Raw genomic sequence first — 24734 nt, 5'->3', positions numbered from 1 at the left:
TACGTGTGTGATCCTGCCAAACTTTGCCAACCTGTGTCTCAATGAGCAAAAGAGGATGATAAAGGAAATTATCTTGTTCACATATTTGACATCTGCAGACTATATATTCAGACCTAATAGAGATTTGAAGCCCCTTTCATTTTATAGACGTGGGAACTGAAATCTCAAGAGGTAAATTCACTTGTCCAAGGTCCCGTCCCTTGTAAAAGCTAAAATGTCCTAACCAATTTCTGCACTTCTTGACCCTGAAACTGAATTTTGATAAGACGCTCGCATTCACTGTTTCCTGTCACACTGGACTTAAGAGACATGTGCTTTCTCCCAAAAAGCGAACTTTAGCCTTTCTCTTTGTTCTTATGGTCTGAATTTGTATGAGTCTCACTGATACATTTTTGAAATACTACTGCTTTGATCATGTTTTCCCTCAGATGAAGACTGCCCAATTTTTATACTTCTGAAATCTGTCCTTGTGTTAAAATTTTAGGTATAACCCATCCTCACCCTAACTATAAAATGCCTTCTAACATTAATCTTGAACAAATATTTCTGTCTCTAGGCAGACATCTTGTTCTTTTGCCACCTCCCTGTCCCATCCTTCCTCACTCCCACAAGCATTCGTACCCCATGAACACCTTCCGCAATCATTTTTACTTGTTTATTTTTTTTCTTTACCTCAAATGGGTTTGTCTCCTTTTTTCCTACTTATCCAAATTATACCACCCTTCCAGAGTCCTATCAGTTCCCAAGTGTTTCTAGAAGCCTAACTCCTTTACATCTAGTCGACAAGGAGACTTCCCTTTCTTGAGGGAGCATTTATCTCGTATCATGATTCTAAATAGCACTCCATGTTGCATTAAATAGTGTCATTTTTCAATTATTTTCTGTGTTTAGGTGTTGTCTCCACAATCAGAGTAGTTAATTTATTGAGGCAAAGACTGAGGCTTATATAAATTCTGTAATCCTAGTCATTAATAAGTATGCTATAACTTCATATTGATTTTAACGAAGGGCAGGAAATAGCCTGACATAATATCCAGCAGTCCTCAAATTCTATGCTTATTTAGAGACACATTAAATTGAAAATTAGTTCAATAAGTCTTTACTTTCTTTGGATATAATATGAAAGTACTTTAATTAATTCATTGATTTGTGTTAAATATTTTCAGTCTTATGTAGAACATTTCAGAGTGAAAGCATTAAATGAAGTCAAAGTTATTAATTAATCTTATTGGTGGTCATTGTACTTGTCTTCCCAACATTCATTTTATTAATTTCAACCTTCCCCTCATGTATAGCAATCATGTAATCTGAAAGGGATTGATTTCTTCTTTCTTCCTCTACTTCATGGATTGCTTTGAGTCTTCTAAACAAATAAGTATTCTTTTCTATTCCAGTAAATTCCAGTAATCCTGGCCTCAGCTAGTCAGCACGTGGTATTCTGGGTACAAAGCTGGGTCCGTGTTGACCCATTCAGCACAAAATTTAGCTAATTTTGCCAACATAAATTCTTTCCTTTATAGGAACATGATCCAATAAGTCTTCTAAAAAGTTTAAGGCAATTTATATTGGAATCTCCATTAAATATAAATCAAAGCATCCTAATGATTGTTCTTGTTTGTGACGTTTTAAGAGAATAATTTGAGAAGCCATTAATAATTTTTATCTCACATAGATGTGTGTGCTAAAGAAAGGGAATATGATTGGAAGTGAAATGAGAGACAACACAGATTTATAAAGGTGACACAGGAGCAAATGACTGCAATGGTCTCCTACAATGACTTGACTCCTGGGGAAAAGCTGATTAATTTAATATTGTAGATATTTTCAAAGGAACTTAAAATGTAGGCCTCATCTCTTTATTGCTACAAGAAACGCATTATGTAATGTTATGCCTACTAAAAATATAACCCTATACAAATTCATGCCTTTACATATTCTAGTAGATTTTTCACAATAATCCATATTGTTTCTGTGCTAAGCCTGTTTTGTAGATTTGTTAAAATCAGCAAGTGTGTTTTCAAAGTTCTTTAAATAGATCATTGGACTTATCATATTGTAAAATTGCATATTTTTAATTTGAAAATATTCTTTTTATTATGTATACAAATAGCATTGAGAGAAAGATTATGATTAAAAAAATAAAACAACCCTTCCCCAATTCTTAATAGCTTGCCAGGGTATTTTTGACCAGGATGCTTCTAAATGTACACAATATGTCTAGGTATTATTTTGTATATTACATGTAGTAATTGGGCTTAATATCTATTGAAGAAAACCCAAGTGCACTGAGATGAGTGCTAACAAGAAGGATAACTCTAAGATAATGAGAATAATCCTAACTGGGGTGTGCCAAAGTGTGACTTTTGATCTGTATTTTTGAAATATGAGTAGAATAAAGAGGCAGGGAAGGGAAACAGCACAAGCAAAGTCATGAAGTAGAGAACATTTTGAAAATTCTTGGACTGCCTGAAGGACGTAGGATGTGACAAAGTCCAGATTGTAGAAAACGCTAAAAATATTATATTTTATTATGTAAGCAATAAGGAACAAACAAATGTTTTCTGAGTAGGAGATAATATTAGACATTGCTTTGGGGAGGATATTGTGTTGGAGTTATGAAAGCTGGATTAGAAAAGAAAAAAAAATAAAAAAGGAGAACCCTCTGCAAAGAATTAGAACAATAGCAAAAATTGAGTGCAGGGAACACAACAGATGTTTCTGAAGTGATTGACAGAACTGATAGAAGCTAGTCAATTGTGAGGATGAGGGAAAAAAATGTGTTACAATGGCTGAGGTCCACAAATAACACGAATATTTCTTGCAATAATCAAGATGGTGAATACTGAAGGAAGAGCATGTATAAGAAGACAGACTGAGTTGTGGGTGTTCAAGAAATTATGTTCTGGAAATCATTGGGAAATCTATGCTGGGACTTCAGAAAAGAGAGACCAGGACTGGAGAAATAATATCTGTTAAAGCTCCTCATTATACATGAAAATGAAGATGACTGAGGATGTTGCCATAGAAAACATAGCATCTAAAAGGGTGAAGGGAAAAGAATTTGAGAAGAAATCAAGACAGGGATTTAATGCAGGAGGAGAATGAGGATAAAGTCCAGGGAGGGTCCCTCAAAAGAGATTTTTGTAAGGATGGAGGACATGTCATCCAATGCTGCCAGGACATCAACTAAGATAAAAAGTCTGAAAATACATGACTGGGTTTAGCAATAAGTAGCATTTTTGAGAGGACATTTTCAGTACCTTACTGAGAGAAAAGAAGATTAGAGCAGGCTGCCTATGAAAGCTGAGGAAGCAGAAACTGCAAATATAGAATAAATGAGTTCTGGGGGGGTTAGGGAAGGAACCAAAAGGGAAGGTGATTTAGGAAAGGCAGGATTAAGGGAGGGTTTTTAATTGGATTGAAGGGACTCAGGCTTTTTGTGGGCTAAGGGAAAAGAGAAAGGGAGGATGCTGAACTATGAAAGGCACTTAGGGAAAAATCATAAGACAACATGTAGACTAGAAAAAGCCACACAGGAGGGGCTCAAAGGCAGTCGGTTGTAAAAGGGAAAAGATGATTTGTTTCTCTGTGAGAAGAGGTTACCAAAAGTTCTGTTTTTTGACAGGAATGGCAAGGTGAGCTTTATTCAAAAGCTGTTGCACTATATAAGGACCAGAAACAACACAGGATAAGGGATGATAAGCATATCAAGGTGATTGTATATACTTACATACATGTTATGTCAGTGATGTGGAAACATGTCCCATAAACATGGATTTTTATTGTGAAAGTGAATATTTTATGTTTAAAACAGCCTAGAAAATTATTACTGCTAATGGGAGAGTGCCTCCGAGAACCCAATTAATGAATGAATTTTCAAACATAGCTCATGCCTTTCAGTAATACACACCTGTGCTCTAGTCATTTTAGTGCACTAATAAATTTTATCGCTTGCTCTCCTTCCACACCATACAATGAACATTAAGTTAGTGCTAAGAATAAATAAAAAAGAATTACACAATTATAAATACAATTATATATTATATATTGTACATCTATAATATACATTATTCTACATATAATTATATATGCAGTTATATATACAATTAATATACTGTTATATTTAAATATATTGTGTCTAAATGGAAGAATAATATGAATTAAATATTATTAACATAAATCATTTAGTTAATTAAAATTATTAATACAATGTATACTATATGTTATGATTATAAAATATAAATGACTATAAATAAAATAAAAACAGGAATCATTTGGGGCGCTCAGTTGGTTAAGCGTCCAACTTTGACTCAGGTCATGATCTTGTGGTTCGTGAGTTCGAGCTCTGTGTTGGGCTCTGTGCTGACAGCTCAGAGCCTGGATCCTGCTTCAGAGTCTGTTTCTCCCTCTTTTTCTACCCCTCCCCCACTCACGGTCTCTCTCTCTCTCTCTCTCTCTCTCTCTCTCTCTCTCTCTCTCCCCCTATATATACATATGTGTGTGTGTGTGTGTGTGTGTGTGTGTGTGTCTGTGTGTATATACACACACACACACACATATATATGTAAAATAAATAAATGTTAAAAAAATTAAAAACAAAACAAAACAGGAATTATTTACTGAACACCTACCATGAGCCAGCATTGTGCTAGATAGGGACTTTATATATTATTTCATTTATTCCTCATAGCCACACAGTGAAGTAGAAATTGAGACTCAAGGAAAGGGTCACCAGTTTACCAAAGGCACAAAGCAAGGGCAAGACATGAATTCAGGTCTCTCACAACTGTATTCAGGGTGTTGCTTTAAATAAGTCTGTGACCATGACTAATGACATAATTTTACCTTATCTTCTAGTTTCGATCTGTGGTGGGGGTACAGAACAGTTGATTCTTACCTCGTATCTACAACTCTTTATTTTAAGCTCATCTCATAGTTTATTTTTTCTGCAATAAATAAGTCTAATCTTAACGGTCCTTAGTCTTTTTTCTTCCTTTTTACTTGGTTGGTACTGTCACTTTATCACCTTTCGAGAATCTGTGAGGTAGTCAAATCATAGCAGTTGTAATTTCAAAGGTTTAGCATACCAATATTTTACCTAAGCTTTCATGTTATGAGCTCAGCAGTGAGTTTGTGGGTGAGACTAATAGGAAAAGAGTCTGTAATATTAGGCAATAATGTAATACTGAATTTGGAGGAAGTGGCTGAATGAGGTGCTCTGCAGCATAAGTACACTACCCTTACTCTGTAGAGTAATATGCCAGCTAGAGAGAGTCCTTAACCTGAATTGTGAGAATGATTTTATGATAAAAATACTGCATGGTGAGTCTGAACACCAAAAACTCATTTGTGACTGTGCCACTAAATGTGACCTTGGTTTCTTTAACGTTTCTTTAACGTTCTCTGCTGCTGTTTACTCAAACTTAGAAGAAAGAATTTGTTAAACAATCTTTCCAATTCCACATAGTCAATAAAACTGTTGGATAAAGCTCTATTTATAAAGAACATCCTGGGAGTAGGGCTTACCTTAAACTAATGGGTTTTGGAGGAAAAACAGATGAATCACTTTCTTTTGGCCTTTACATATAGACCAACTTCTCAAATGGTGAGTGATCAGAAGCCGAAAGGAAAGAGCAAAGACTAGATGTATCCATTCATTCCTTTCCTGACATATAAAACTCTGAAATACCCCCCTGACCTCAGTTAACTGTGTAAGTCCAAAAGGGCTTTTGTTTTCCTAAGAGGAGTTAAATAAAAATTACACTAAATGTTTCAGGAGCTAATGCTGCTCTTCAGATATCTTTGTTCAAATCTCTTGTGATTTACTGTCACAAAAATTTCTGAACAATACCACAGCAACTCTACCTAACAAACGAAAGAGAAGCCATAACCGTATATTGTCATGTGCGACAAGTTAATGTGGAGCATTTTCTAGTGCTGCCCTCTCCAGAGGTTCCAACACACAAACATCAGGCTGAGTGTATTTAAACAAGCAGTGTTTGAATTCATTCCAACCTTTCCATTTACAGCAATTTAAGACTATTTGTATTCAGGAAACAAAATAACAAGGGACAGCTGTTTCTCCACTTTGCTCTTACTTCTAGGCTATTTAAAAACACTTTGACAAGTTAAAAATGTAAAAGAGCATCATTATAATTTAGGGAATGCATACGTCAGGTAAAATTATGGAGACCAGCATAAAATCAATAGTTTCCTTTTAAACCAATTTTACTAACAGAGAACTAGCTTATATTTTGGAATACAGGCAACGTGCTAGGTATTTATATGTCATATATCTTCAGCTTAAGAGATTCAAGAACGAGCCCATACAAGAACAGAACATTACCCATGGGTGGTCCTACATATATCGAGTCCTCTGAAGCATGCTTATATTGTTATGGGCCATACCACTCAAGCCCACCAGTAGCTGAAGACCACTCAGCTGATGTGTATAGACATTACCTCTGCATTCACCATTAGCATTTCATAGTATAAAGATGTTACATAAGTTAACTCTTCCACTGATTACTGAAAGGAAATGCTGGGCTAATAAGGCTACCGCATCATCTCCCTAAAGCAGTGGAAGGGATCATACCCACAACCTTAAACTGCCTTCACCATTATTCAACCAAACAATGAAAGGATGATGTATGAGGGCCTAGGGTGTGCCTTACATTATTCTTTCTACATGGCAGATTGTAATGCCATGCTTGAAGAATTCAAATTTTCAATGCTGGCAGAGCTATGCACAACCAGAAATTTTCTAAGATGATCATAGCCTATTGGAAATCTACCTTTCAGAACTCTGCATATGAAAAATTAGTTTGGAATCAAACTCTAAATTGCTGCTTCAAAATGTGGCACTATTATAGCTACTTAAGAGAAAAAAACACAAACCCACTGATTGAATGTGCCCAAAAGAATGCTTTTGATTTAAAAAAAAAAAAAAAAAAACTAATCAACAGATTTTTCTTGCTTCCTAGGACGTGTGAGTGTTGCTTCTTTTCCTGAGATACCACATATGAATATTAACAAAAGAACAGTGCACACAGGAGAAATGCTGTTTTTGTAAACTCAATGGGATGAATGTTAACAGTTTTAGGAATATGTTATGGTAAGGGGGAGGGGTTTGTCCATATGCATGTGGTTATTTTTAGGTAAGTAAATTACCTTCCAAAGGAGCCAGATGGCTCTAGGAACACATCTGCAGCTTTGGTTTTCGTTTTCTCACTCCTCACACTGATAATGGCAGGGTCATTGAGGAGACGGTCACAAGCAATCCTACGAAACGTACACTGCCTTGTGTAAAAACAGGCAGAAATATATACTATAGATTTTTTGTAAGCTAAGGCTATAAGAAGATGGACTTCTATCATTGTTAAACCAATTGGCAACATTTCTCTTCAAGATTGCTGTATGGAGAGGTAAGGAACTTGTTGAGGGATACTACAACACTGGGGGAAATTCTGAGATTGAAGATTATCCATGAATTACAAGCCACCTTATTTGGTGGAAGTATTGTTTGTTTATATTGAAAATAAAAATTATGACATTGTTTTCATCTTATTCAGCTCTAAAAATGGAACTTTGTGGTGATAAAAAACACATTATTCAATAATTTCGTGGCATACCCACTGTGCCAGTCATCAAAGTTTTGTGCCTTTCCACTTTCCATGTTTCTTTGCCCTGTTTCATGCTACTGATGCTGGATCCTGGAAATACATCTTCCTTTCCAGCTGGCAAGATGTTAAGGCTTTTTTGGCAGCAGGTGCTGAGGGGACACCTTTGGAGAAGGGGTTCTCTGCTTGCTTCTGGTACAACTTCTAATTAATTCTTTTTCCTAGTACATGACTACAAGTTGAGTGGAGGACATCTAGTGGTTCTCACATTCCAGGAAGCTTCCTAGCACCCCCAGGGAAGCTTCCTTGTAAGTTTTGCAAGCTCACAAGCCAGCATCTTTCCCAGGAAGTTTTCATGGGAACCTGGCAGACAGTTTCATGTTAGCTATGGTTGATCTGCATCATCTCAACTAACTGTGCCATCCAGCAATCACTGCCATACCCTCTCCAAAAAAGTCTGACTCTCAGTATTGGGGGGCAGGGCAGGAAGTAGGTAGTGGGGCCTCTTACAAGTTTGCTTCTTCCTTGGGTACTATGTCTCTCCCTAAAGGTAGTACCTGCTCTCCATATTTGCTATTTCTGAATTCTTTGAAGTTCTCTTCATCCTTTTGTTGGTTAATATCCTGTTACTACTTAACCATTATATTAATATGAAACTTTCCATGTTCAAATCACTCATGTGGCTTCTGTCTCTTGACTAAATCTTAACTTGTACACTCAATTAAAATATTCAGGACAAGATGGATAATAAGACATTTTAATTAAAGAAATGAGTGGGCAGCTGAAAGTAATAAAGTCTGGAAAAATATGAAAACACACAAACTGGGAAGGTATGAATTAGAATAGACAAGTGTGGCAGAGAGTATAAGCTCTTCCTTAAAATCTGCCCTTCTCCTCTTTGATACTCCCAGAATTATAGCCAGACACAGAACTGCCCAGCTTGTCTGTTTACTTGCTGCCTTGCAGTTATGTGTGGCCATAGGACCAAGTTCTCACCAATAGAGTGTGAACACAAGGGATACATGCCATATCCTTTTCTGGGACTTGAGAGATCATGCATGTCTCTATTACATTCTCTTCCTCCTTTCTGATCAGAACACAGAAGTAGAGTGGCTCAGCTATGACCATACAGATGACAATAGTGCTCTAAAGGATGATCGAGCAACCATTTAGAAGGAATCTAATTCCTGAATGACTGTGATGAACAGAGGTGCCATATAAACCTGGATTGCTTATGTCAAACCTATTTCATAGACAGAGGTATGTTTATAGTTATTAACCCACTATAATTTGGAGTCTATTTGTTATAACAGTTTAGTTTTGATCCAACTAATATAACTGTGGGGAAAGTCACTATTGTTCCTCTGTCTCATGCCTCTATTTGACCTAGATGTTATTATCTATAATTGTTCATATATTTTAAACTATTATTCCACTATTTCCATATCCAAATGTGTTCGATTGAAAAAATATTCCCAATCCCTAGAACATGGTCTTAACCTTCTTTGATGTATAGATCCCTGAATTTAGTGATTCATCACTTACATATTACACCCAGTGCTCATCAGAACAAATGTCCTCCTTCATTCCCATTACCCATTTAGCCCATCCCTCCATCCACCTTCCCTGTTGCTAATGTTATTAATTCCCATTTTGTATTCCACGTGTCAATAGCACATGACCTAAAACTAGGACTCAGAAGTCCTCTTACCATTATATGAAGAAAACGATAGTTTATGACTGTGTAGGGCTACATAAAAATAATTTTTTAACCTTCACTAGTAAATAGTGACATTAAAAACTTCTGACATTTAAAAAAATATTGAATATGCACCATATGTCAGGAACCAGGATTTTATTGAACAAGGTAGACCTTGTCTTTGCCCTCATAGATCTTATAGTTTAGTGAGAAAGACAGATATTAAATAAATAATAAGAAGGGATGGGGCGCCTGGGTGGCTCAGATGGTTAAGCCTCTGACTTTAGCTCAGGTTATGATCTCACAGTTAGTGAGCCCCACTTCAGGGTCTGTGCTGACAGCTCAGACTCTAGAGCCTGCTTCAGAATCTGTGTCTCCCTCTCTCTCTGCCTCTTACCCTGACCTCTCTCAAAAATAAATAAACATTAAACATTTTTTAGAAATTCCACTGGTTATTTTGAAAAAGGATTATTTCGAAAAAGAACATCTAGTAGGAATCCAATGAATGCTGTTATTAACTCAAACTTATAAATAGCATTATGATGCAGGTCATTTACAGTTCAAATACGTCCGGTAAATAATTTACCTGATAAATGCCACAAAGCATTGATTTTTAAATGCATTTGATGTTTAGTTTGGGAACTTAAAATTAGAGTTTTATCATTCAGGAATCAAAACGCATTTGCCTTATTATTATTTTCTGCAGTTGCACACCCTTTGGTAGGGATGGTAGGGATATGTGAGTGGTTGACCCTGGCAGAGGGGAATATTTTACCACTGAGATTGTTTGGAATTGTCAGTACATATTATAGTTAAAAGTTGACCAACTTTTGGTCAGTTCATTACTGTTTAAAGTTCTCTACCCACAAAGAACCCAACATGGAAGGCACCTGGGGCAGAATATTCCTAGTGTCCTAACCTCTTGTGATGCCACTAATTTTCTGCACTGATCTTGGAATCATACAGTCAATAATACTCTATACATTAATGGTTCTTTTGAACTTGGGTGTTTTATTATTTCTTAGCATTTATTATATGCCAGACATGGTCCTAAGTGCTTCCCAGATATGAACTCCAAAATCCCTCATAACAACCTTTTAAAGAAGATAAAAATAGTTTTTAAAAAGATTAAGGATTTTAGTTCAAAAACTTTTCATTTATAGAGTCAGTATTTTTCTATGAGCAAAATGACTGGTAAGATTTAAAAATTGTTTTGTGCTGTAGAATTGAGTTTTACTTTGTAGACTGAAATAACAGCTATTGTCTGGGAGGGAATTAATTTGACCTCTTTGAAATGCTAATTAAATTCTTATCTACAAACCCAATATTTGCATTGTTGAGCTATGTAAAGGAAATATAAAATCCATAGGCTTGATGAAATGATAAAAGACATTTGTTTAACAAAATCATTAAAAAGGAATAGTCACTTTTATTCTGGGCATATATTCTGTCCCACATGTAAGAACAAAACAAAATAATACCAATTCATAGAAAGCATATTACACTTAACTGTATGTGGTGTTTGTTATTTAGGTTGTTTTGACAATACACAGAGGAATATTTCCTGAATTTTAAAATTAAAAAGACTAAGTTAATATGATTATGCCTTCAAATAAACAGTTGAATGATGTCAGTTTGATTTCTGTGAGCTTATGAACTTAAATTTTCACCAGCTTCCAGGTGTTGATTCTTGTAAGTCAAATATCATTTACTCTTGAATATATTTCTATCAACATATTCTAATTTTAATTAAAATATTCTTAGATAGTAGAAAAGTTTATGGCATAATTTTCAATAGACCTAATTGATGCAAGTATTAATAACAAAGAGATACACAATAATCCACACTACACTACATGTTTTAAATAATAAGTGCATATTTTCAGACTCATACTTCAATCCAATTCAAAAAATACTACTTTCAAAGTACATTAGTGCAGTGAATTTTGTCGACTACATACCCACTGGGATTTCCTGATATAAACAAGTTCAGGCCAATAAATTACTGTCATTTTGTGTAATTCATTTGGCTATGGCTGAATTTTTCCATTTTTAGATTTTTATTTTATTTTTATTAAAAAATTAATGTTCATTTATTTTCCAGAGAGAGACAGAGAGACAGAATGAGAGTGCGGGAGAGGCAGAGATGGAGGGAGACACAGAATCTGAAGCCAGCTCTAGGCTCTGAGCTTTCAGCACAGAGCCCAATGCAGGGCTTGAACTCACAAACAATGAGATCATAACCTGGGTGGAAGTCAGACACTTAACCGACTGAGCCACCCAGCAACCCCTCCGTTTTTAGGTTTTTTTTTTTAAAGAAAACTGTACTATCTTTCCTCTTTATTATGGCCCTACCATGATGGCCATAAATTAAATATAATCATAATAAAATAAGATTTTATGTTATATTTTAATTATCAAATTCAAAGTGATAAAAGAAAAACAGTAGATTTACACTTCTCCATATGTAATGGACTATTGTGCGCCTAAAAGGACACTATTTATCATATTGATTCAGGTGTAGAAATTATTTCCTATTGAAACTAATGTCACGTCAATGTTTTATAAATAAAATCTCCTCTTAGAAGAAGGAATGTGCATGTTCATGTCTATGGATGATTGAGAAGGCTAGAGGTGTTGATTTAGATGGGATATAATTGTACTTGAAAGTCTGATGCTTAAAATCACTGTGAATCAGAATAATGTATACATGGAGCAAATCGATCAACAGGGCTTCTCGAATAACTGACATGTTAGTGGGGCTATATTGAACCGGGATTGAATTCAAGTCAGACTGTCACTCATGATTTACCTGGCAGAGCATTTTTTTTGAGTGAAAGTGAGTTATGTCTTTGATTAGAACATACAGAAAAATAGAGTCATCAGATAGACAGAATAGAGATTGACTTATTTAAAAACTCCTATTGAACCAAAGCCAGTATTTATCCTCATTCTCCCAACATAGGTTTACATGACACAGACACAGGTCCCAGTTGAAGCTTCTCTATAAAGATAACAGCAGAGAGAGGTTCCGGAAGATGGCGGCATAGGAGGACGCGGGGCTCACAGCGCGTCCTGCCGATCACTTAGATTCCACCTACACCTGCCTAAAGAACACAGAAAACCGCCAGAGGATTAGCAGAAGGGAGTCTCCGGAGTCAAGCGCAGACCAGAGGCCCACGGAAGAGGGTAGGAAGGGCGGCGAGGCGGTGCGCGCTCCACGGACTGGCGGGAGGGAGCCGGGGCGGAGGGGCGGCTCGCCGGCCAAGCAGAGCCCCCGAGTCTGGCTGGCAAAAGCGGAGGGGCCGGACAGACTGTGTTCCGACAGCAAGCGCGACTTAGCGTCTGGGAGGTCATAAGTTAACAGCTCTGCTCGGAAAGCGGAAAGCGGGAAGGCTGGAGGACAAAGGGAGGGAGAGCTGCTGAGCCCCCGGACGGCAGAGCTCAGCTTGGCGGGGAACAAAGGCGCCAGCGCCATCTCCCCCGCCCATCCCCCAGCCAAAATCCCAAAGGGAACCAGTTCCTGCCAGGGAACTTGCTCGCTCCGCGCAAACACCCAACTCGGTGCTTCTGCAGAGCCAAACCTCCGGCAGCGGATCTGACTCCCTCCCGCTGCCACAGGGCTCCTCCTGAAGTGGATCACCTAAGGAGAAGCGAGCTAAGCCTGCCCCTCCAGCCCCCGTGCACCTTGCCTACCCACCCCAGCTAATACGCCAGATCCCCAGCAACACAAGCCTGGCAGTGTGCGAGTAGCCCAGACGGGACACGCCACCCCACAGTGAATCCCGCCCCTAGGAGAGGGGAAGAGAAGGCACACACCAGTCTGACTGTGGCCCCAGCAGTGGGCTGGGGGCAGACATCGGGTCGGACTGCGGCCCCGCCCACTAACTCCAGTTATACACCACAGCACAGGGGAAGTGCCCTGCAGGTCCTCACCACGCCAGGGACTCTCCAAAATGACCAAACGGAAGAATTCCCCTCAGAAGAATCTCCAGGAAATAACAACAGCTAATGAACTGATCAAAAAGGATTTAAATAATATAACAGAAAGTGAATTTAGAATAATAGTCATAAAATTAATCGCTGGGCTTGAAAACAGTATACAGGACAGCAGAGAATCTCTTGCCACAAAGATCGAGGGACTAAGGAACAGTCACGAGGAGTTGAAAAACGCTTTAAACGAATTGCAAAACAAAATGGAATCCACGATGGCTCGGCTTGAAGAGGCAGAGGAGAGAATAGGTGAACTAGAAGATAAAGTTATGGAGAAAGAGGAAGCTGAAAGAAAGAGAGATAAAAAAATCCAGGAGTATGAGGGGAAAATTAGAGAACTAAGTGATACACTAAAAAAAAATAATATACGCATAATTGGTATCCCAGAGGAGGAAGAGAGAGGGAAGGGTGCTGAAGGGGTACTTGAACAAATTATAGCTGAGAACTTCCCTGAACTGGGGAAGGAAAAAGGCATTGAAATCCAAGAGGCACAGAGAACTCCCTTCAGACGTAACTTGAATCGATCTTCTGCACGACATATCATAGTGAAACTGGCAAAATACAAGGATAAAGAGAAAATTCTGAAAGCAGCAAGGGATAAACGTGCCCTCACATATAAAGGGAGACCTATAAGACTCGTGACTGATCTCTCCTTTGAAACTTGGCAGGCCAGAAAGGCTTGGCACGATATCTACAGTGTGCTAAACAGGAAAAATATGCAGCCGAGAATCCTTTATCCAGCAAGTCTGTCATTTAGAATAGAAGGAGAGATAAAGGTCTTCCCAAACAAACAAAAACTGAAGGAATTTGTCACCACTAAACCAGCCCTACAAGAGATCCTAAGGGGGATCCTGTGAGACAAAGTACCAGAGACATCACTACAAGCATAAAACATACAGACATCACAATGACTCTAAACCCGTATCTTTCTATAATAACACTGAATGTAAATGGATTAAATGCGCCAACTAAAAGACATAGGGTATCAGAATGGATAAAAAAACAAGACCCATCTATTTGCTGTCTACAAGAGACTCATTTTAGATCTGAGGACACCTTTAGATTGAGAGTGAGGGGATGGAGAACTATTTATCATGCTCCTGGAAGCCAAAAGAAAGCTGGAGTAGCCATACTTATATCAGACAAACTAGACTTTAAATTAAAGGCTGTAACAAGAGATGAAGAAGGGCATTATATAATAATCACAGGGTCTATCCACCAGGAAGAGCTAACTATTATAAATGTCTATGCGCCAAATACCCGAGCCCCCAGATATATAAAACAATTACTCATAAACATAAGCAACCTTATTGATAAGAATGTGGTCATTGCAGGGGACTTTAACACCCCACTTACAGAAATGGATAGATCATCTAGACACACAGTCAATAAAGAAACAAGGGCCCTGAATGATACATTGGATCAGATGGACTTGACAGATATATTTAGAACTCTGCATCCCAAAGCAACAGAATATACTTTCTTCTCGAGTGCACATGGAACATTCTCCAAGATAGATCATATACTGGGTCACAAAACAGCCCTTCATAAGTTTACAAGAATTGAAATTATACCATGCATACTTTCAGACCACAATGCTATGAAGCTTGAAATCAACCACAGGAAAAAGTCTGGAAAACCTCCAAAAGCATGGAGGTTAAAGAACACCCTACTAACGAATGAGTGGGTCAACCAGGCAATTAGAGAAGAAATTAAAACATATATGGAAACAAACGAAAATGAAAATACAACAATCCAAACGCTTTGGGAAGCAGCGAAGGCAGTCCTGAGAGGAAAATACATTGCAATCCAGGCCTATCTCAAGAAACAAGAAAAATCCCAAATACAAAATCTAACAGCACACCTAAAGGAAATAGAAGCAGAACAGCAAAGGCAGCCTAAACCCAGCAGAAGAAGAGAAATAATAAAGATCAGGGCAGAAATAAACAATATAGAATCTAAAAAAACTGTAGAGCAGATCAACGAAACCAAGAGTTGGTTTTTTGAAAAAATAAACAAAATTGACAAACCTCTAGCCAGGCTTCTCAAAAAGAAAAGGGAGATGACCCAAATAGATAAAATCATGAATGAAAATGGAATGATTACAACCAATCCCTCAGAGATACAAACAATTATCAGGGAATACTATGAAAAATTATATGCCAGCAAATTGGACAACCTGGAAGAAATGGACAAATTTCTAAACACCCACACTCTTCCAAAACTCAATCAGGAGGAAATAGAAAGCTTGAACAGACCCATAACCAGCGAAGAAATTGAATCGGTTATCAAAAATCTCCCAACAAATAAGAGTCCAGGACCAGATGGCTTCCCAGGGGAGTTCTACCAGACATTTAAAGCAGAGATAATACCTATCCTTCTCAAGCTATTCCAAGAAATAGAAAGGGAAGGAAAACTTCCAGACTCATTCTATGAAGCCAGTATTACTTTGATTCCTAAACCAGACAGAGACCCAGTAAAAAAAGAGAACTACAGGCCAATATCCCTGATGAATATGGATGCAAAAATTCTTAATAAGATACTAGCAAATCGAATTCAACAGCATATAAAAAGAATTATTCACCATGATCAAGTGGGATTCATTCCTGGGATGCAGGGCTGGTTCAACATTCGCAAATCGATCAACATGATACATCACATTAACAAAAAAAAAGAGAAGAACCATATGATCCTGTCAATCGATGCAGAAAAGGCCTTTGACAAAATCCAGCACCCTTTCTTAATAAAAACCCTTGAGAAAGTCGGGATAGAAGGAACATACTTAAAGATCATAAAGGCCATTTACGAAAAGCCCACAGCTAACATCATCCTCAACGGGGAAAAACTGAGAGCTTTTTCCCTGAGATCAGGAACACGACAGGGATGCCCACTGTCACCGCTGCTATTTAATATAGTGCTGGAAGTTCTAGCATCAGCAATCAGACAACAAAAGGAAATCAAAGGCATCAAAATTGGCAAAGATGAAGTCAAGCTTTCGCTTTTTGCAGATGACATGATATTATACATGGAAAATCCGATAGACTCCACCAAAAGTCTGCTAGAACTAATACATGAATTCAGCAAAGTTGCAGGATACAAAATCAATGTGCAGAAATCAGTTGCATTCTTATACACTAACAATGAAGCAACAGAAAGACAAATGAAGAAACTGATCCCATTCACAATTGCACCAAGAAGCATAAAATACCTAGGAATAAATCTAACCAAAGTTGTAAAAGATCTGTATGCTGAAAACTATAGAAAGCTTATGCAGGTAATTGAAGAAGATATAAAGAAATGGAAAGACATTCCCTGCTCATGGATTGGAAGAATAAATATTGTCAAAATGTCAATACTACCCAAAGCTATCTACACATTCAATGCAATCCCAATCAAAATTGCACCAGCATTCTTCTCGAAACTAGAACAAGCAATCCTAAAATTCATATGGAACCACAAAAGGCCCCGAATAGCCAAAGTAATTTTGAAGAAGAAGACCAAAGCAGGAGGCATCACAATCCCAGACTTTAGCCTCTACTACAAAGCTGTCATCATCAAGACAGCATGGTATTGGCATAAAAACAGACACATAGACCAATGGAATAGAATAGAAACCCCAGAACTAGACCCACAAACGTATGGCCAACTCATCTTTGACAAAGCAGGAAAGAACATCCAATGGAAAAAAGACAGTCTCTTTAACAAATGGTGCTGGGAGAACTGGACAGCAACATGCAGAAGGTTGAAACTAGACCACTTTCTCACACCATTCACAAAAATAAACTCAAAATGGATAAAGGACCTGAATGTGAGACAGGAAACCATCAAAACCTTAGAGGAGAAAGCAGGAAAAGACCTCTCTGACCTCAGCCGTAGCAATCTCTTACTCGGCACATCCCCAAAGGCAAGGGAATTAAAAGCAAAAGTGAATTACTGGGACCTTATGAAGATAAAAAGCTTCTGCACAGCAAAGGAAACAACCAACAAAACTAAAAGGCAACCAACGGAATGGGAAAAGATATTTGCAAATGACACATCGGACAAAGGGCTAGTATCCAAAATCTATAAAGAGCTCATCAAACTCCACACTCGAAAAACAAATAACCCAGTGAAGAAATGGGCAGAAAACATGAATAGACACTTCTCTAAAGAAGACATCCGGATGGCCAACAGGCACATGAAAAGATGTTCAACATCGCTCCTTATCAGGGAAATACAAATCAAAACCACACTCAGATACCACCTCACGCCAGTCAGAGTGGCCAAAATGAAGAAATCAGGAGACTATAGATGCTGGAGAGGATGTGGAGAAACAGGAACCCTCTTGCACTGGTGGTGGGAATGCAAATTGGTGCAGCCGCTCTGGAAAGCAGTGTGGAGGTTCCTCAGAAAATTAAAAATAGACCTACCCTATGACCCAGCAATAGCACTGCTAGGAATTTATCCAAGGGATACAGGAGTACTGATGCATAGGGGCACCTGTACCCCAATGTTTATAGCGGCACTCTCAACAATAGCCAAATTATGGAAAGAGCCTAAATGTCCATCAACTGATGAGTGGATAAAGAAATTGTGGTTTATATACACAATGGAATACTACGTGGCAATGAGAAAAAATGAAATATGGCCTTTTGTAGCAACGTGGATGGAACTGGAGAGTGTGATGCTAAGTGAAATAAGCCATACAGAGAAAGACAGATACCATATGGTTTCACTCTTATGTGGATCCTGAGAAACGTAACAGAAACCCATGGGGGACGGGAAGGAAAAAAAAAAAAAAAAAAAGAGGTTAGAGTGGGAGAGAGCCAAAGCATAAGAGACTGTTAAAAACTGAGAACAAACTGAGGGTTGATGGGGGGTGGGAGGGAAGGCAGGGTGGGAGGGAGGGCAGGGTGGGTGATGGGTATTGAGGAGGGCACCTTTTGGGATGAGCACTGGGTGTTGTATGGAAACCAATTTGACAGTAAATTTCATATATTAAAAAAAATAATAAAATAAAAATAAAAAAAAAAAATAAAGTTACATTTTGTCACTTAAAAAAAAAAAAAAAAAAAAAAAAGATAACAGCAGAGCTTTTGTTATTGGTCTGAATATACTTTAAACCAAAAAAAAAAAAAAGGCATATTGGATTACATCTTTTCACTGTTTTTGTATGCTAGATGCTTATTCATAAAATTAATTATCAGTAAGTTAATCTATAGTACCAATCTTTCTACTATAGAACATGATCTACTAGCCTAGACGTTTAAAAAAAAATCCCTTAAATTCCAACACAAGTGGCTCTTTTAGTGTTCCAGAGAGTATCAACATGCTCTCTTTCTCTTCTTCAAGTTACATGTTTTTAGTGATTTTCTGGGGCTTGGGATGAGGAAAGAGGTTTCCAGAGGGTTGGACACGTTACAGGACAGCACTGATGTCAAGAAACACAACTATCTAATAAAGCTCAGTAGCTTAACAGAAGGTTCAGCTCAATAAGGGATTAGAGAGACAATATTTGTCTAGAAGAAGGTATCCAAAGAGACAACAGACTTTCTCATGTCCTAATCTACCTAACCCCTGATCCCCACTTCCTTTCCCTAATTCTTACTCATTCTTCATATCTCAAGTTAAATATCATTTGCACAGAGATGTCCTCACTGACCCCCTGACTAGGTTAAGTACCTTGTTATATTCTCATAGCATTCTCCACTTCTGTTTGGTATAATTCATTTGTAACTTGTTTATCTATGAAGCTTTTATCTAATTTCACTGTATATCTCCAGTGCCTTGCTCATAACAGGCACTCCAAAATATTTGTTGAAAGAATGGATAGCTGAGATCACTAATAGCAGTTATATATTATGATGGGTTTCAAGAGAGAAAATCTAAGATGGAGAGCTTGAGGTTGAGGAGTTGATACTGGATCATTTTTCTGTAACATTTCTTAATAATTTCCTTCTTTTGGTTTGGAGTCCCAGCTCTTTGTTTTAGCATAAAGAATACAGTTATCCCAATGATGTCTTGACAGACACAAACATACTTATCTTTATAGTACACAATCTACAACACCACAATTTTCACCAGCTTAATGAATGGTGAAGGATCAGGAAGCCATTTGAATCTTCTACCCATTCTTTGTTTTTGTACTTAGAGACTCCAAGTGTTGACAGTAGCTCTGAATTATTTTTAATAGGCTAATGGTTGACATTAAAACAAACCACATGTACTTGAGCATGACAAACATCATATTGAAAGTGTTAATATCATAACTATCTCACGTATCACACTGACCTTGCGCTTAAAAAGAATAGCAAACAATATGCAATTGCAAACAATAGCAAAGCAATTATGGTCACTACTTGATTCTTAATCACTTACTTTGACTCATTCCATGATTACACTTATTTATGGAACCTTTCCTGATGACAATTCTGCACTAATTCTACTGAATACTGCAGGGTACTAAAATTTATTATTGTAAATTCACTTTGAACATTGACTAGTCTTGGAAAAAGGCACATATTTTTACAAACATCTTACATTCTTCTATAGAGTGCCACTGATAACAAAATTCCCAATCCACATTTAGTCTTCAAGTATCAATGTCCTGCCACTGCAATAGGGACTTTGTTTTCAATTACTCAGCACTTGCTGGCAGAAATGTTTTCCTTTTTCCTTCTTACACTCTGTTTGAGTAGCAAAAAGGATAACACATATCAGGCAGTTTAAAATCCTCCCTGGTGTTATCCATAGGCAGTTAGTCAGAAAGCTTTCTAAGGAAAAATCCTTCTCAACAGAGAAAAATATACTTGAATATTTTGTAAGGCACTTTGTAGAGATAGAAATAAATGGGGAAAGCTACAAGCTGTCGAATTCACTCCCCTAATGTGTCTTTGCTGTCATAGGAGCAGGATTTAATTCAAAATTCAATACCGCTCTGGAAATTTACTTTCCTCAAGAAAAGTGCAGCCTTGAGGAGAAAGTAATTACTAAATATGAGTGAGGAAAGGGAACAATGAACCGAAGCCTAAACAGATCATTATAGTTGTTACCAGAGGGTTTCGGAGTCAGGAAGAGGAAGAAAATGGTATGTACATGTTTGACATTTTAATATTACACTCTCATTAGCTGCTTTCTAAACTCTGAAATGTTTGACATGTAATAAAGTACCCAGAAGATAGGCCATTTTCTCTAGCCCTTACCGAATGATTCTATTTAAAATAGAAAAAGAAGAAAAAAGAAGAAAAAGGTGGAAAAAGTAGAAGAAAAAGGTAACGTGTGACTCCAATTTTAGAATTCCACAGAAAATGCCTGAAAATACAATATTCATCATTTGGGACTAGCATGAATCAGCGCCAGTATTTTTAATAGTTGTAACCTACTCATTGTTGATTGCATTAACAAATTTTCAATTTTATTGGACATCATTTATTGCTATTGACTGGTAAAAGATGGAAAAGATTTAAATATTTTGCAAATTTAAGTTTAAAATAGTTTATTTAATGAGCCCCATGAATCCATACCGTAACATAAAAATTTCACAGAAATAGGGTTGATGTCTTTCAAAATCTCTACAAGAGTTGAGGTGATATTTGCTATCTTATTCTGTACTGGCTGGTAAGACATTTGATGTAAATTTTTTTCTCCTGGATCCTTTATAAAAAATTAGATACTGAATTTCTCTAGTAAAAAGAATAAACAATAAAAACTATTGTTAAACAATGCGATCACTAGCTTGGCTACCCTATCAAATGGAATTTAATAAGAAGCTCATTTTTCTGCCCTAATTTCAGAGCTATCAGACTAACAATGCATGTTTGAAAATCCTAAGTGAAGAGAAGGCATGACTATGAACTCAACTACAGACAATTGTGTTTTCTTCTCTGGATCTTCAGCACTGGCAGATACTCAGCAAACGCGGTATTTTGTTTATCAGTTTTACATAGTGGTCTGGTTCAGAAAATAGTAAATTCCTTTATTAAAAATTTCTTCTATTTTTCCAGAATTTTTTTCAATGTTCCTTTCAATTATCCCTTTTGGCACAAGGTGAAAGAAGTCTATTATAAGGACAGCTGCCAGGTGTAATACGTAAAGTTCCTTTTTTATTTCTTGAATTACATGGTTCCCGGACCCATCTCTTAGGACTTTATTATAATATATTAAGACATGCTAAGTGCATATTTTGTATAATATTTAATTGATCAATGGGAAAAATGAAGTTAGCTTTTTTATGTATTCTATTGCTTCAACTCATTTAACTTAAAGAATATATTTATTTTTCCCAAACTAAATTTAGCTGCTTCTTATTAATCAAATAGGTTAATTTTAACTCATTACAGAAATGCACGTTTCCAATGCAATGGACAAATTGACATGTACTTTATTTACTCTGAATGTTGAAAGCTGCTGAGGTTTTTGTTGTTTAGGAGTGGTGGAGACAAAAAAGAAGTGGAGAGGAGGAAAGGGACAGATCCTTCAGGCTTCTAGTTTTATTCAAGTTTTGTCTTCTACCTCTACTATACTTTCTCTACACCATTCCTGGGCACAAACACAATTTGTAATATTCTCCATTGTCATGGTCATCTAAACTTGCATTAATATGTGCATTGCCCAGGGATGGACACACAGTACCTTTTTTATTTAAGTGAATTTATATTCCTAACAGCATTGCTCGAGAATGTTCATTTTCTCATATACTGACTAGACTGATGCTTTGTTTTTAATTTGCCAATCTAGTTTGGAAAAATATAATGCCATTTTATGTTTATTTTCCTGATTACTCATGAAATTGAATAGTATTTTTGCTTACCAAGCACTTGTATTTCTTTTGGGAATGACTTAGTTATATTTTGCCCACATTGTTAATTATGTGGTCATTTAAAAGTGACTTATTAAAAGATTAATATATAATTTTCTAGTTTCTCATTTGTCTCTTAAACATGTTCATGTTATATTTCACTGTTCTTAAATTAGTACAAGCAGATTTTCCATCAATAACACAATACATCCCTTAATTTTCATCTTCAATTATATCTCATATAGAGTATGCCAAAGATAGGGGCTCTGAGATATACACATATATGCATAATGGTGAAATTCTCCTGATAGCTACTTGAGCAGCCAAAATGAATATAGATATTGGGCTATTTTATTATAGCGTTGAGTATGTAACTACTTAGAATATTTACCTGTTTTTCATAAATTTGGAAATTGTTACTTTACAACATCACTTATCATGTACAAACTAATTATAAACTAAAGCATTTGTCTCTATCCAGAATTTTAAAGCTTTCTTACAACAAAACCATAAAATTTTAACATTGGAGGCAATTACTCTTGTTTGTACACAATATTATTGTTAAACAGACTTTTAAAAATGTTTTGACCAAAAAGATGGACAAAACCAATCTAAACATGTCCTAAGTCTCAGGTTTATATTCCCTACATATTAGTAAACTTTTGTGGTACTTCAATTTCAGGTTTCTTTTGGCTAAAGATCAATCAGTGTTAAAGTTTCAAAACAGTAATGTTATTTAAACCTGGGAAATATCTGAAAATATAATTATTTGGGCCTTGCGTATGTATACATACTTGGAGAAAGGGGCTGCAGGCACAATTTTCTTAATGAGCTATGACAATACTTAAAAGCATCTGTGTGCTATGCTAATTTGACTTTCCTGATAGGAATTGTTTTAATATTCTTCCAAGTTCTAAAGTTTGCCTAGTAAGAGTGCCAGTACAAACAATGAGATGTGCTTATGTATTCTGCTTTTTCAGGAGTCTCCCATCCAAGTTCATTTTGATTTGTATTATATATTGTATATTTGTATTACATTTTGTATTTATAAATATGCATCCTAGCATAGACATAATATATATAATATTATATATATTTATACATATATCATTTCTATGCTAGGGTAATTTTATTATGGGGAACGTATATTTAATTGGATTTATGATAATCATTATGCCACTAATAGTTTTTGTGGGAAACTTTTTTCCCTTAGTAATTTTGTCCTATATATTTTATAGTTGCATCTTTTATGTTTAAAACGTGTTGACTGGGTGTCTACTGATATTTTATGAATATATTTTAGAAAACTCTACTGTCTTATTTTAATTATAAATATCTTAATTTGAGAACTATTATTTTGTTTTTATGGGTAATTGAATATTTCCTCAGAGAAATAAAAGGTTTCATCATGAATAATTGATTCTATCCTACATAAAGGTAGAAAAAGGCCATAGATGATTAGGTTTATTCTGCTATTCTTTTCTCCCCCCCATTCTTTCAACTTTTCCTTTTTGAAATTCAGGATAAAGCCTTCTCATTTACTCCAATCTTCTCCAAATCCTTTTTCAGATCTATAAATCTCTCTAATAAGTAAGGGCCCAAATGTTTAAATACCTATGAGCTTTAGGTATGGAATGATCTACTACAAACATTGTTTTTCTTTGAAAGATTTTTTACATTAAAAATTCATATGAACTTTAAAAATATATGTATTGTATATGTGTATATATACATATATATATTTCAATATAATAAATAATGTTATAGACCTGAAATCATAAAAATACTAGAAGAAAACATAAGTTGTAAACCCCTTGACATTGGTCTTGGTGATGACTTTTTGAAATTGATACCAAATACACAGTCAAAAATGAACAAATTAAAAAGTGGGACTGCACCAAACTAAAAACTTTCTTCAGAGAAAAGGAAAACATCAATGAAATGTGAAGGCAACCTACTGAATGGGAGAAAATATTTGCAAATCACATATCTGATAAGGGGTTAATATCCAAAATATATAAAGAACTCATACAACTCAAAACAGACACAAAACAAACAATCTGATTTAAATGTGACCGAAAGATCTGAATAGACATTTTTCCATGGTGTTGCATGGCCAACACGCACATGGAAAGATGCTCAACATCACCAATCATCAGGAAAATGAAAATCAAAACCCCAATAAGATATCACATCATACTTATTGGATGGTTATTATTAAAAAGACAAGAAATACAAGTGTTGGTGAGGATAAAAAGGGATGCTTGTACACTGGTAGGTAGGAATATAAATTGGTGCAGCCACTATGGAAAAGAGTATGAAGATTCCTCAAAAAATGAAAAATAGAGCTACCATATGATCCAACAATTTCACTCTTTGATATTTATTTGAAGAAAATGAAAGTGCTAACTCAAAAAGATACATACAGCCCTGTGTTCACTGAAGCATTATTTACAGTAGCCAATATAAGGAAACTACTTGTCTATCAATGGATGAATGAATAAAGAAGATATGACGTATATGTATGTATGTATGTGTGTGGATTGAATACAATAGGACATTATTCAACCATTAAAAAGAAAATCTTTCTATTTGCAACAGCATGGATGGACCTTGAAGACATGTGAAATAAGTCATACAGAGAAAA

General features: G+C 36.3%; 1 long non-coding RNA gene across 1 annotated transcript; it reads left to right on the top strand.

The window, feature by feature from the left end:
* On the top strand, positions 1-24726 carry LOC122198707. The gene is made up of 6 exons (XR_006193109.1): positions 1-171; positions 3626-3712; positions 8715-8879; positions 20196-20377; positions 21084-21210; positions 24689-24726. It is a non-coding gene; the product is annotated as an uncharacterized LOC122198707 (long non-coding RNA).
* Positions 24727-24734: the final 8 nt, after the last annotated feature.

Source organism: Panthera leo, chromosome C2 (assembly GCF_018350215.1).
Source record: "Panthera leo isolate Ple1 chromosome C2, P.leo_Ple1_pat1.1, whole genome shotgun sequence".
Lineage (NCBI taxonomy): Eukaryota > Metazoa > Chordata > Mammalia > Carnivora > Felidae > Panthera > Panthera leo.
The sequence above is the reverse complement of the archived record's forward strand: the minus strand, read 5'-3'. Positions and strand labels throughout refer to the sequence as shown.